The sequence below is a fragment of the Gorilla gorilla genome, chromosome 13 (assembly GCF_029281585.2).
Source record: "Gorilla gorilla gorilla isolate KB3781 chromosome 13, NHGRI_mGorGor1-v2.1_pri, whole genome shotgun sequence".
Taxonomy (NCBI): Eukaryota; Metazoa; Chordata; class Mammalia; order Primates; family Hominidae; genus Gorilla; species Gorilla gorilla.
Window position 1 is genome coordinate 54,893,593 of NC_073237.2, and position 12,723 is coordinate 54,906,315.

The 12,723-nt window shown below is 34.2% G+C and overlaps 1 protein-coding gene across 41 annotated transcripts in view; it reads left to right on the forward strand.

The window, feature by feature from the left end:
* Window positions 1–12,723, forward strand: part of PTPRD (protein tyrosine phosphatase receptor type D) — a 2,298,568-nt gene that overhangs the window by 931,703 nt on the left and 1,354,142 nt on the right. The gene's annotated exons all lie outside the window — the stretch shown is intronic.

Sequence of the window (12,723 nt, forward strand, 5' to 3'; positions counted from 1 at the left end):
AGGTCTTTTTACTTTTGGAGCATGGTGAGACAGAACCCTGAATAGTCACCAAAGTTGCCAAATGATGCTTGTAATAGTTCACTATTAATAATGATGTTCACTATAATTTTTATTAAATATCTTTAAGGTATCTAATAAAAATACGAAGGATTTTTTATTGTGTAAGTTTTCTAGGAGCTCTTAAAAATTACATAAACTGGGAATCATTTCCCCATTTCTTGTTTTTGTCAGGTTTGTCAAAGATCAGATGGTTGTAGATATGCGGCATTATTTCTGAGGGCTCTGTTCTGTTCCATTGGTCTATATCTCTGTTTTGGTACCAGTACCATGTTGTTTTGGTTACTGTAGCCTTGTAGTATAGTTTGAAGTCAGGTAGCATGATGCCTCCAGCTTTGTTCTTTTGGCTTAGGATTGTCTTGGCAATGTGGGCTATTTTTTGGTTCCATATGAACTTTAAAGTAGTTGTTTCCAATTCTATGAAGAAAGTCATTGGTAGCTTGATGGGGATGGCATTGAATCGATAAATTACCTTGGGCAGTATGGCCATTTTCACGATATTGATTCTTCCTACCCATGAGCATGGAATGTTCTTCCATTTCTTTGTATCCCCTTTTATTTCATTGAGCAGTGATTTGTAGTTCTCCTTGAAGAGGTCCTTCACGTCCCTTGTAAGTTGAATTCCTAGGTATTTTATTCTCTTTGAAGCAATTGTGAATGGGAGTTCCCTCATGATTTGGCTCTCTGTTTGTCTGTTATTGGTGTATAAGAATGCTTGTGATTTTTGCACACTGATTTTGTATCCTGAGACTTTGCTGAAGTTGCTTATCAGCTTAAGGAGATTTTGGGCTGAAATGATAGGGTTTTCTAGATATACAATCATGCCATCTGCAAACAGGGACGATTTGACTTCCTCTTTTCCTAATTGAATACCCTTTATTTCCTTCTCCTGCCTGATTGCCCTGGCCAGAACTTCCAACACTATGTTGAATAGGAGTAGTGAGAGAGGGCATCCCTGTCTTGTGCCAGTTTTCAAAGGGAATGCTTCCAGTTTTTGTCCATTCAGTATGATATTGGCTGTGGGTTTGTCATAGATAGTTCTTATTCTTTTGAGATACGTCCCATCAATACCTAATTTATTGAGAGTTTTTAGCATGAAGTGTTGTTGAATTTTGTCAAAGGACTTTTCTGCATCTATTGAGATAATCATATGGCTTTTGTCATTGGTTCTGTTTATATGCTGGAAAACGTTTATTGATTTGTATATGTTGAACCAGCCTTGCATCCCAGGGATGAAGCCCACTTGATCATGGTGCTGGGAAAACTGGCTAGCCATATGTAGAAAGCTGAAACTGGATCCCTTCCTTACACCTTATACAAAAATTAATTCAAGATGGATTAAAGACTTAAATGTTAGACCTAAAACCATACAAACCCTAGAAGACAACCTAGGCAATACCATTCAGGACATAGGCATGGGCAAGGACTTCATGTCTAAAACACCAAAAGCAATGGCAACAAAAGCCAAAATTGACAAATGGGATCTAATTAAAATAAGAGCTTCTGCACAGCAAAAGAAACTACCATCACAGTGAACAGGCAACCTACAGAATGGGAGAAAATTTTTGCAATCTACTCTTCTGACAAAGGGCTAATATCCAGAATCTACAAGGAACTCAAACAAATTTACAAGAAAAAAAAAAAACAACCCCATCAACAAGTGGGCGAAGGATATGAACAGACACTTCTCAAAAGAAGACATTCATGCAGCCAAAAAACACATGAAAAAATGCTCACCATCACTGGCCATCAGAGAAATACAAATCAAAACCACAATGAGATACCATCTCACACCAGTTAGAATGGCAATCATTAAAAAGTCAGGAAGCAACAGGTGCTGGAGAGGATGTGGAGAAATAGGAACACTTTTACACGTTGGTGGGACTGTAAACTAGTTCAACCATTGTGGAAGTCAGTGTGGCGATTCCTCAGGGATCTAGAACTAGAAATACCATTTGACCCAGCCATCCCATTACTGGGTATATACCCAAAGGATTATAAATCATGCTGCTATAAAGACACATGCACATGTATGTTTATTGCGGCACTATTCACAATAGCAAAGACTTAGAACCAAGCCAAATGTCCATCAATGGTAGACTGGATTAAGAAAATGTGGCACATATACACCATGGAATACTATGCAGCCATAAAAAATGATGAGTTCATGTCCTTTGTAGGGACATGGATGAAGCTGGAAACCATCATTCTCAGCAAACTATCACAAGGACAAAAAACCAAACACCGCATGTTCTCACTCATAGGTGGGAACTGAACAATGAGATCACATGGACACAGGAAGGGGAACATCACACACTGGGGCCTGTTGTGGGGTGGGGGGAGGGTGGAGGGATAGCATTAGGAGATATACCTAAGGTTAAATGACGAGTTACTGGGTGCAGCACACCAACATGGCACATGTATACATATGTAACTAACCTGCACGTTTTGCACATGTACCCTAAAACTTAAAGTATAATAAAAAACCAACATTAAAAAAAATTACAAAAACTGGATTACACAAAATTCTTTTAGAATATATTTTGAGATAATTATGTACATTTTATTACTTAATCTGTTCATGTGATAAATGATATTTGTAGTTTTTTAGTGCTACAGAACCCTTGCAATATGTGATAAATCAAACTCAGTCTGAGCATTTTTGAAACATTGTTGGGTATAGTTGGTTAATATTTTGCTTGGAATTTTTACATCAAAGATGCTGACAGAGATTGGGTATAACTTTTTTCTCTCATATTATTTTTGCCTGTTTTTATTTTAAGATTAGGTCGATGTTTTTATATTAAGGTTAGATTGATTTTACTGAATGAATTGGGAAGCTTTTAAAATACCCAGAAGAATCTTCATATTGTGATAGAACTCACCAGTACAAGCATTTTGGTGGACCTATTTTCTTTACAGTGCATTTCAGATTTTTCTGTTTCCTCTGGTGTTAATTTCATAAAATTTTATTACTTTATTTTTTCATCTGTTTTCAAATTATTGGATTAAATTTTTATAGTGCTTTAAAATTTTATTTTAATCTACTCTGAATGTATATGACTGTCCTATAAAAATGCACTACTAAGTATTTGTAGTCTCTTTTAAAATCTGACCTTTTTATTTTTTATAATTTCCTTGTATTTATCATATTTTTAAACAATTTGCTTTTAATTTTGTTGATCTTCTCTGTATTATTGTTTTCTATTTATTTCTTTAGAATTGTTCTAATGTTTATTCTCCAAATTCCTGGATGAGATATTAATTGATTAATTTTTAGGCATTCTTCATATTTTTATTACGAGCGTTTAAGAATATATATTACTCTGAAAGTCCTTTTACTGCATCTACAGATTTTGATACAAACAAAAACTTTAAATCATTAAGTTCAAAATGTTTTTAAAATGGTTTCTCTAAGAACACATGAGATATTTTGGAGTATTTAAATGTATACAGATTGTTTCTCTTTCATATTGACTTTGAATGTAATTGCCATCAGATTGTGTTTGTCAAAAATCTCTTAAATATGTTAGACTTGTTCCATGTGCTAGAGGTTTTATAAATTTTGAATATGATCTTGACATGAGAAGAATTCATTCTTTAGTTTTTATCTAGAATTCTATGTATCCTATCTGTCCAATAATAAGGATTGTTATTTCTAACCTTCTATACTTAAACTACTTTTTTTGTCTTTTTGTTCACTATTTGAGAGAGACATGTTCATATTTCTCACTATTGTGATTAACTTCACAATCCTCTTCCTTGCTCAACACCAGCTACCAGTGACATAAAGAATGCTTTTACTTTATATGTATAAGAATCTTTTTATTTGAAATATATGTTGAGAATTGTACATCTTCCCCGTAAATCAAATATTTTATCATAGTGTAGTGACATTTTATTACCCTAACGATCTTTTTATCAAAATGCTGATTTTGCCTAAGATTAATATAATTCGCTTAGTTAGCATTTCAAGGTATGTATTTGGCTTGCTTATTTTTTGCTGTCCTGTAGTTTTAATCTTTCTCTTTTCTTATAGTATATGAATGTGTCTTACATAGCATATTTAATTTTTAAAAAATCAACTAAACACTTCTTGTCTTTCAGCTGGTTTATTTTATTAACATATGTTGGGATTATTAATATGTTACTACATTTTAATTTTTCCAATATTCTATATGTTTTTTTCTCTTCCATTTTTTCTTTTTTTCTTTCAATTTAATGTTGTTGTTCCCATCTTTCATTGTTGCACTTTATCATGGAGAAGGTAATAGTCCTATAACCTACTTTGATTCTTTGGTGGTGGTTGTATGTACTTGTGGAAATATACATTGCGAAGTTTAAAGTTAATATTATAAGCCATCCTTGTAAACAGTATCAATACCTAAAATACCTAAACAATGCCTATCAGCTCCATTACCATTTATTTACTACTTTTGTTTATATTTTAGTTTTTACTTTTGTTCATTTTTAACTCCCCAAATCAAATATACTATTTTACACAGACAGTATTTATCTACATATTTATGAATTTTGCTTACTTGTAGTTCAGACTATCTTTCTTGTATTATTTTCTCTCTTCCTCCTGTAGCTGTTACTCCAACAAGATCTGGGAGACTAAACTTTCCCAGTGTTTGCTTATCTGTAAATGTCATTATTTCATCATTTTTCTTGAAAGATAGTTTTGGAAAGTATAGTGTTCTATATTGAGAGTTACCTCTATTGAGTACTTTAAGTATGATATATTATTGTCTTTGGGGTTTAATTGTTACATCTTTTGGTATGCTGTCAGCCCACTCGTTTTTCCTTATACGTAATCTGTCTTTCCTGATCTTTTTGGGGTTTCTGTATTTCTGCCATTGAAGTTTTATTACTGTGTATCCAGGTATGCTTTTTTTTTTTTTTTTCTAAATTGTCTTCTCAGTGTAGGTTTTGATTCCTGTATCTACAGATTTTTAATTTTCATTGATACAGAAATATTTTTAGTTATCTTATCAAATATTATTTTTCATTCATCTATTCTCAATATATCAAGAGTCCTTAATGCTTAAACTCAATTTGTAGTGTTCATCTTTTCTTTTTGGGTAATTTCTTCAGAAATATTTCCCAGTTTGCTATTTTTCTTTCTTTTACTGTGTCTACAGTAGGATTAATCTAACCATTCACTGAAATTTTTATTTCAAGAGTTACATTTCTTACTATGGGAAGTTTATCCTTTTTTTCCAAAGTTCTATCTAATAATTTGAGCATAATTATTCATTAACAAATATATTTGAGTAGTTTCTCTGAGTTAACATTATAGGCTATAAGTATATCATGGTGAATGAAACAGACATGGTCTTTTTCTTCCTGTAGCTGATAGTTTAATGGTGGAATAATGAAAATTAATAGGGAAAGAAATCAACACATAAACAATTGGGCTATTAAGAGGTTTAAAAATTCTTAAAGATTATTAACAGGATTTTGAAAATGTGTGATAAAAAGGGTAATATTGCACAATTCCCTAGAATTAACTTCGAAATTTGTACCTGTTTGTCCCCCTAGTGAAGTGTCCCTTGAATCACTATTAACAGACTTCTGCAGCATTGGTAATTTGTCTGTATTTTTATATTTTAATTTGTATACGTTATAATCAAGGTCTATGTGTCTGTCTCTTAGTTAACAGGGATTTTAAAACAGATTTACGCTAGAGTCAAATACCAGTGCCAGGAAATGAATACAAATGCATTAATGCATGCATTTTACTATCTACATATACTGCTTTAGCACTTTTATACTGTTTTTATTTCCATTTTCAGGCATTAGAATTATGCAGATTTAGGTTGTATGTCTAGATTACTTTTAATAGCTATACAGTTATACATCACTAATTTTTTTTTGTAGCTTTTGTTTTCTCATTAGTGAAACTGGGTGGATAATAACTCCCTCTCAGGATTTCTGTAAAGAATAAATTGATGATAAATAGATGGATCAGTAGATAGAGCTCAAAAATTTACTTCAAATCTCATTCTCTATGTGAAGTAGCTAAGTACAAATGTTCAGATCATGAGCTTTAAGGTTAAATTGGTTGGGAATTCCATCTCTACCATGTATTAGCTCTGTGATATTTGGCAAGTTACTAACTTTGCTGGGCTTCTGTGCTTCATAGGTAAAATAAGTTATCGTGTATTTTTATAGGATTGTTTTGATTATTACATTAGTTGATATCAAATAAGATACTCAAAACAGCAGCAGGTACATAATAACCAATATCTAAATGTAGATAATAATATCATTATAGCCATTCTGCTATATAGGTAATTTATTTTTATTTTTTGCCCATCATAAACCATACATCAGTATTTTCCAATTTATTAAAAATAGTCTTTAGATGATAGAATTTGCTAAAAATTTACTATTTTCAGAAAATTATATTGTGGTTTTAATATGGAATCATATAGAATTATACCTGTTTTTTTTACATAGTGAAAAAATAATATTCTTCTTGCTTTATGCTGCAGACTCCTTAATAAATGCATTGCCCCTACTATAGTGATTAGTTCAATGTGATTCATTTCTCACAGCAGATACAGTGACTGTAAAGGTTGCCTCATTCTCTCAAATGCATCCCTGACAAGTTGTGATGTTTTAATGTACAGTAGCAATTTTTATTCTTCTCATCACATCTCATAACAACCCCCTAATGATAGTCTTCTTTGGTTTGGATGTTTATACAGGAATGTTTGTGGCAAATATAAATCTTTCCCTGTATTAGTCCATTTTCATGCTGCTGATAAAGACATACCTGAGACTGGGAAGAAAAAGAGGTTTAATTAGACTTACAGTTCTACATGGCTGGGAGGCCTTAGAATCATGGCGGGAGGTGAAAGGCACTTCTGACATGGCGGTGGCGGCAACAGAAAATGAGGAAGATGCAAAAGTGCAAACCCCTTATGAAACCATCAGATCTTGTGAGATTTATTCACTACCATGAGAACAGTATGGGGGAAACTGCCCTCACGATTCAAATTATCTCCCACTGGGTCCCTCCCACAAGATGTGGAAATTATAGGAGTGCAATTCAAGAAGAGATTTTGTGGGGGACACAGCCAAACCATGTCATTCTGCCCCTGGCCCCTCCAAATCTCAGTCCTCACATTTCAAAACCAATTATGCCTCCCCAACAGTCCCCCAAAGACTTAACTCATTTCAGCATTAACCTAAAAGTCCACAGTCCATAGTCTCATTTGAGACAAGACAAGTCCCTTCTGCCTATGAGCCTGTAAAATCCAAAGCAAGCTAGTTACTTCCCAGATACAATGGGAATACAGGTATTGGGTAACTATAACCATTCCAAGTGGGAGACATTGGCCAAAACAAAGGGGTTACAGGGCCCATGCAAGTCTGAAATCCAGCAGAGCAGTCAAATTTTAAAGCTCCAAAATGATCTCCTTTGACTCCTGGTCTTACATCCAGGTCACCATATGCAAGAGGTGGCTTCCCATGGTCTTGGGCAGCTCCACCCCTGTGGCTTTGTAGGGTACAGTCTCCCTCCCAGCTGCTTTCATGAGCGGTCATTGAGTGTCTGTGGTTTTTCCAGGTGAATGGTGCAAGCTGTTGGTGGATCTGGAGTATGGTGGCCGTCTCCTTACAGCTCCACTAGGGAGTAGAGACTCTTCTTACTCTTCTTACTACTCCACTACGAGTAGAGACTCTGTGGGGGTCTCCAACCCCACATTTCCTTTCCTCACAGCCCTAACAGAGGTCTCCATGAGTGCACTGCCCCTGCAACAAACTTCTGCCTGGGCATCCAGGCATTTCCATATATCTTCTGAAATCTAGGCGGAGGTTCCCAAACCCCAATTCTTGACTTCTGTGCACCCGCAGGCTCAACACCATGTGGAAGTTGTCAAGGCTTGAGGCCTGCAACCTCTGAAGCCACAGCCTGAGCTCTATGTTGGCCACTTTCAGCCATGGCAGGCACAGCTGGGATGCAGGGCACCAAGTCTCTAAGCTGCACACAGCACCAGGACACTGGGCCAGGCCCACAGAACCATTTTCTCCTAAGCATCTAGGCCTGTGATGGGAGGGGCTGCCATGAAGACCTCTAATATTCCCTAGAGACATTTTCCCTTTTCCCTTATTGTCTTGGGGATTAACATTTGGTTCCTTGTTACTTATGTGAATTTCTGAAGCCAGCTTGAATTTCTCCTCAGAAAGTGGGTGTTTCTTTTCAATCACTTTGCCAGGCTGCAAATTTTCTTAACTTTTATGCTCTGCTTCCCTTACAAAACTGAAAGCCTTTAATGGCACCCAAGTCACCTCTTGAATGCTTTGCTGCTTAGAAATTACTTCTGCCAGATACCATAAATCATCTCTCTCAAGTTCAAAGATGAGATTTTGGTGGGGACACAGCCAAACCATATCATTCCCCTCAGCTTCGCTGGTCTTGTTGCTTCTACATTAAACACAATTTTTATGGTGTCTTATATTTACTCTTTGTTCAACAGAAATTACTAATTACTAATTACTAATTGCTAATTTTACAAATTTTACAAATTACTAATTATCTGCCAAATATTACTCCAATTTACTGTTAGCTGATTAAAGTTTTAAGATCCCTCCCTCTTTCTCATTGTATCTGATAAAATGCTAAAAAAGGAAGCTAAAAGATATTGAGTGGCAATTAGAACATTTGTAAAGGGATATGGTAAATGATTTAATAACTTTACAGTCGGTGATGTCATTGGGTGCTAAGCATATCTTTATGGACACATGGCTATAATCATTGACATTTGTATAGTCACTATCTAAATTTGCTGGTAATTTTAATATGTATATACATGATCCTCAATATTCTCATAAAGGTTTATATTTAAACATTTGTATATGGGGACTTTTGAATTATAAAAATGATGTTGAAGAACAATGAAGTTATTCAAACTGGCCAGATTATATGAAAATTTAGTTTCTGACTCATAAATGTATTCAATAAAGACAAATACATAGATTTTTAACTGTTATAATTTATTTGGAATAGTACAATAAATCTGATATTTTTAACAAGTTTAAAAACATCATTTTTCAATACTTCAAACACTCACACATAAGAAATATCAATTTTCAAAATGTGTTTAAAGTGGTACTTTAAAAATGGTCTTTATTCCTTCTAAAGCACTCACAAATTGCTTTTAGAACTCTACTTGATGCACCACTTTGATCTTTTGGTCTCCTTCTTTCAATAATATCAATTTCCTAGTGATAGAAATTAGATTACCTATGTTTGGTCCAGAACTAATTCCATACCAATCAGGAACAAGGGGCTACTATCAGTCATACTAATAGAATCTCTATCTATTGTGTTCCTTGTGTATCTCGCCAACGGTACAGTTTAAAATTACCCTTTGTTCCAAGTCTTTGCTCTTGTAAATAGTGCCGCAATAAACATACGTGTGCATGTGTCTTTATAGCAGCATGATTTATAATCCTTTGGGTATATACCCAGTAATGGGATGCACATGTACCCTAAAACTTAAAGTATAATGATAATAATAAAAAAGTAGAACTACGACAATAATAAAAAAGTAGAACTAGAAAATCTTTTTTAGAATAAAGAGATTATTTAAGCCAAAAAAAAAATTACCCTTTGTTGCCATTGTAGAAACAATCTGCTATTAATTTACTGCTTCACTGTTTTTTCCCACTACAGTAGCTAATCAAGAGCTGAGTTAAAGAAACATATGAATCAAAATTTCATTCAACACTAAAGTTCAGGATTGGTCTATAGGAGACCACTCTGCCTCACGGAGTGCAGTTTTTCCCAAAATATTGTGGTGTGAGATGCAGGAGAAAATTAAGACAGTTTTATAAGAATTATTATGAACACCAGTGTCCTGAATTTTTAAAATGATATCAATTAAAGATGAAACGAAAATCAGTTAGCTGAACTAATTAAGAGTATGCAAAGTAATAATAAAAATAAATAGGTACAAGTAGCTTTAGAATGTTAACAAATGCCAGGGGCAAGTTTATGGCTTAAGTGATTAGTACAACTGAATTTCTCTTTATGCTGAATGAACAAATCTATTATGAGCAAAGAAGTTAAGAGTTAGTTTATAATTTCAGTGGGAAAAAAATGGCCAATCAAAACTTAATTGGATCTGTTTAGAAGAAAAAGATCAACAATGTACTAAAAAGGCAGTAGTAATTAAGAAGGCATTTAAGGATTAATACAATATATTCTAATGTTGTATGTCTCAGGGTAACCAAATCAGACCTAATTTAGACTTTGAAGACTGCAGTTAGCAAAAATTTCCACAAATAAGCAAAATCCTTTGAAATTTTTTATTTCTGGAGAGGAAATGTGAAGACTTGCTGAAGACCATTCAGGAAATAAATTGTCGGGTCCAGATGGTTATTCAATAGTGTTGCATAAGGGGAAAAATTGACAGTAGAATGATTTCGTTTTATCAGTTGTGCTTATAATCAGTTATTGTTATAAGAGTTTCTTCCGCTTTTCATGAGTGAGACCTGGTGGCTTGTTATTCAGATGATACGTGGAGATCATTTTGTTTTAACTTTAACAAACCATCAGTTGAGTTTGGGTGGGATGAGGGCAATCTATGATTCTAGCTCTGATTTTGAATTTGAAAATGGACGATAATCTGTCCATTTTCACAAGAATTTTATTTTACTGCAGGTTGTTCCAATAATCTTTGTAGCTCATAAGTCTTTATTTAGAAATATCTGTAATTGTTCCATTGCTAAGAGAATGTTTTACAAAGTGGGAGCTCTCCACCCCAGACCATTTGTGGCAAGGTCACCAAGGATGCTTGACAAAATGCAGATTACTCCTTCCCTGTCCTACCCTACAGACCTCTGAATAAATGTTTCTGGACATCAATCTGACAACCTGCATTCTGCAAAGCACCACAAATGATTCAGAGGTACACTAATGCTTGGTGACCAGTTCTCTAAGCATTCAGCAGTATGTTGCAGCTAATCCAAACTGGATGATTGTCTAGCTTCTAGATGAGTTGGCCATCACTGTCAGCACTCAGATCACCTCTAGAAATCCCTGTGTGCTTAAATGAATTCGCTTTTAGGGTTAGAGCCAGCTTCTAAGGGGTAGAAAATGCTACTACACATAATTTAAATAATACTTCCTTACCGTTTTTACTGCTGTATAATTTGTAAAATGAATGAACATAAACTATCTCATGACTTTCGGGCAAACCAGTGACTGATGGAGAGACAGTTTTGCTGGCTGTGATCACAGTACACGTAGGCCGATTCAATAGTTGAGCACTATAAGAAAATTAAAATATCTAGTTGGAAAGTGAGGATGAGAGGGGTAAATGATGAATGGGAGGATCTCATAAGGCTTGGGGAAATAATAGAATTTGAGCAAGGTATGGTAATATTTGGAGTTTTGATAGAGGTGGAAATGATTGCGCTGCTGTGAGAAGTATCAGCCTAAGAAAACAGGATGAAAGTTGGTTGGGTTGGGGTTCACAGCCATGAGTAATCAGTAATCAACAAAGCACGTGGTAGAAAAGAGAGTAAAGAAGATATAAAGCTATACAGGAATCAGATTGTGAAGCCATCTTAAAGACTGGCTAACAAATTTTTATCCTTTTATGTTTGCACTTTGAGGGTAACCAGGTAATATATTTAAAGAGAAATGATGACTTTAGTCTATTTTTAATAATGTTACAAAAAACACTCATCAGTAGTTCCTATAACCCAAACTCAAGGCTTTTGCATTAAATACAACAATGTATCCATAAAAAGGGAGGTAAAGAATTAAGGGAAAAAAGGAGTAGAAGAAAAATGTGATATTTACCCTAAAATTATCCTTAGAGTTGATAGATTATTATGACAGTAAACACATTTTTGGTTTTAGATTTCAGTTTTAGAATGTATGGAGCTCATTGAAGGGGAATGAGAAACTAGATGCAACAATAAAGGAACTACTGCCACAAGACAGTTGAAAGTAAAAGCCTTAGGTAGAACAGTAGAAGCCAAAAATAAGACATAGAGATTGAATCAATAAAATTTGCCAACTTATTAAATATGAGGTCAGTGACTTCAAATACACATGCCATGATGATGATTATTGTTTTATTATTGTTTGTAAGTTTTGTCATTGTTTTGGTAAAATTGAGCTGTGTGTAACTTTTAAACACAAAGGAGAAAGTAAAAGCCACACAAACTCCCACCAGAGAGAGGTAAGATCTTAGAAGTTGAACATTCTCCTCCATGAAAGATAGACAAATTTTGCAAGTTATACAAATAAGATCATAATTTCTTTACTGTTTATTTTTGATACTACTTTTTAAAATAAACAATATATCATAGACATCTTTACATGTCAATAAAATATAGTCCTACTCATCCTTTTGAATTACTGTACAGGATACCAGTGTATAAATGTTTAATGTCTTAACCAATCCCTCACCAATAGGCATTAATCATTTCCTGTTTTAGTGCTATAAATAAAGTTTCAGTTGCTTTAATACATATATATACTTCATCTGTATTAAGGCCTAGGTAGAATTTTGGGGGTTTATGGGTATACAACTTGATATGTGGATAGTTATCGAATAACTCCAGAAAACTTACATCAACTTATTGATGACAACATTTTATTTTTGTATGCAGAACACTTATTTATTTCAAACTGGA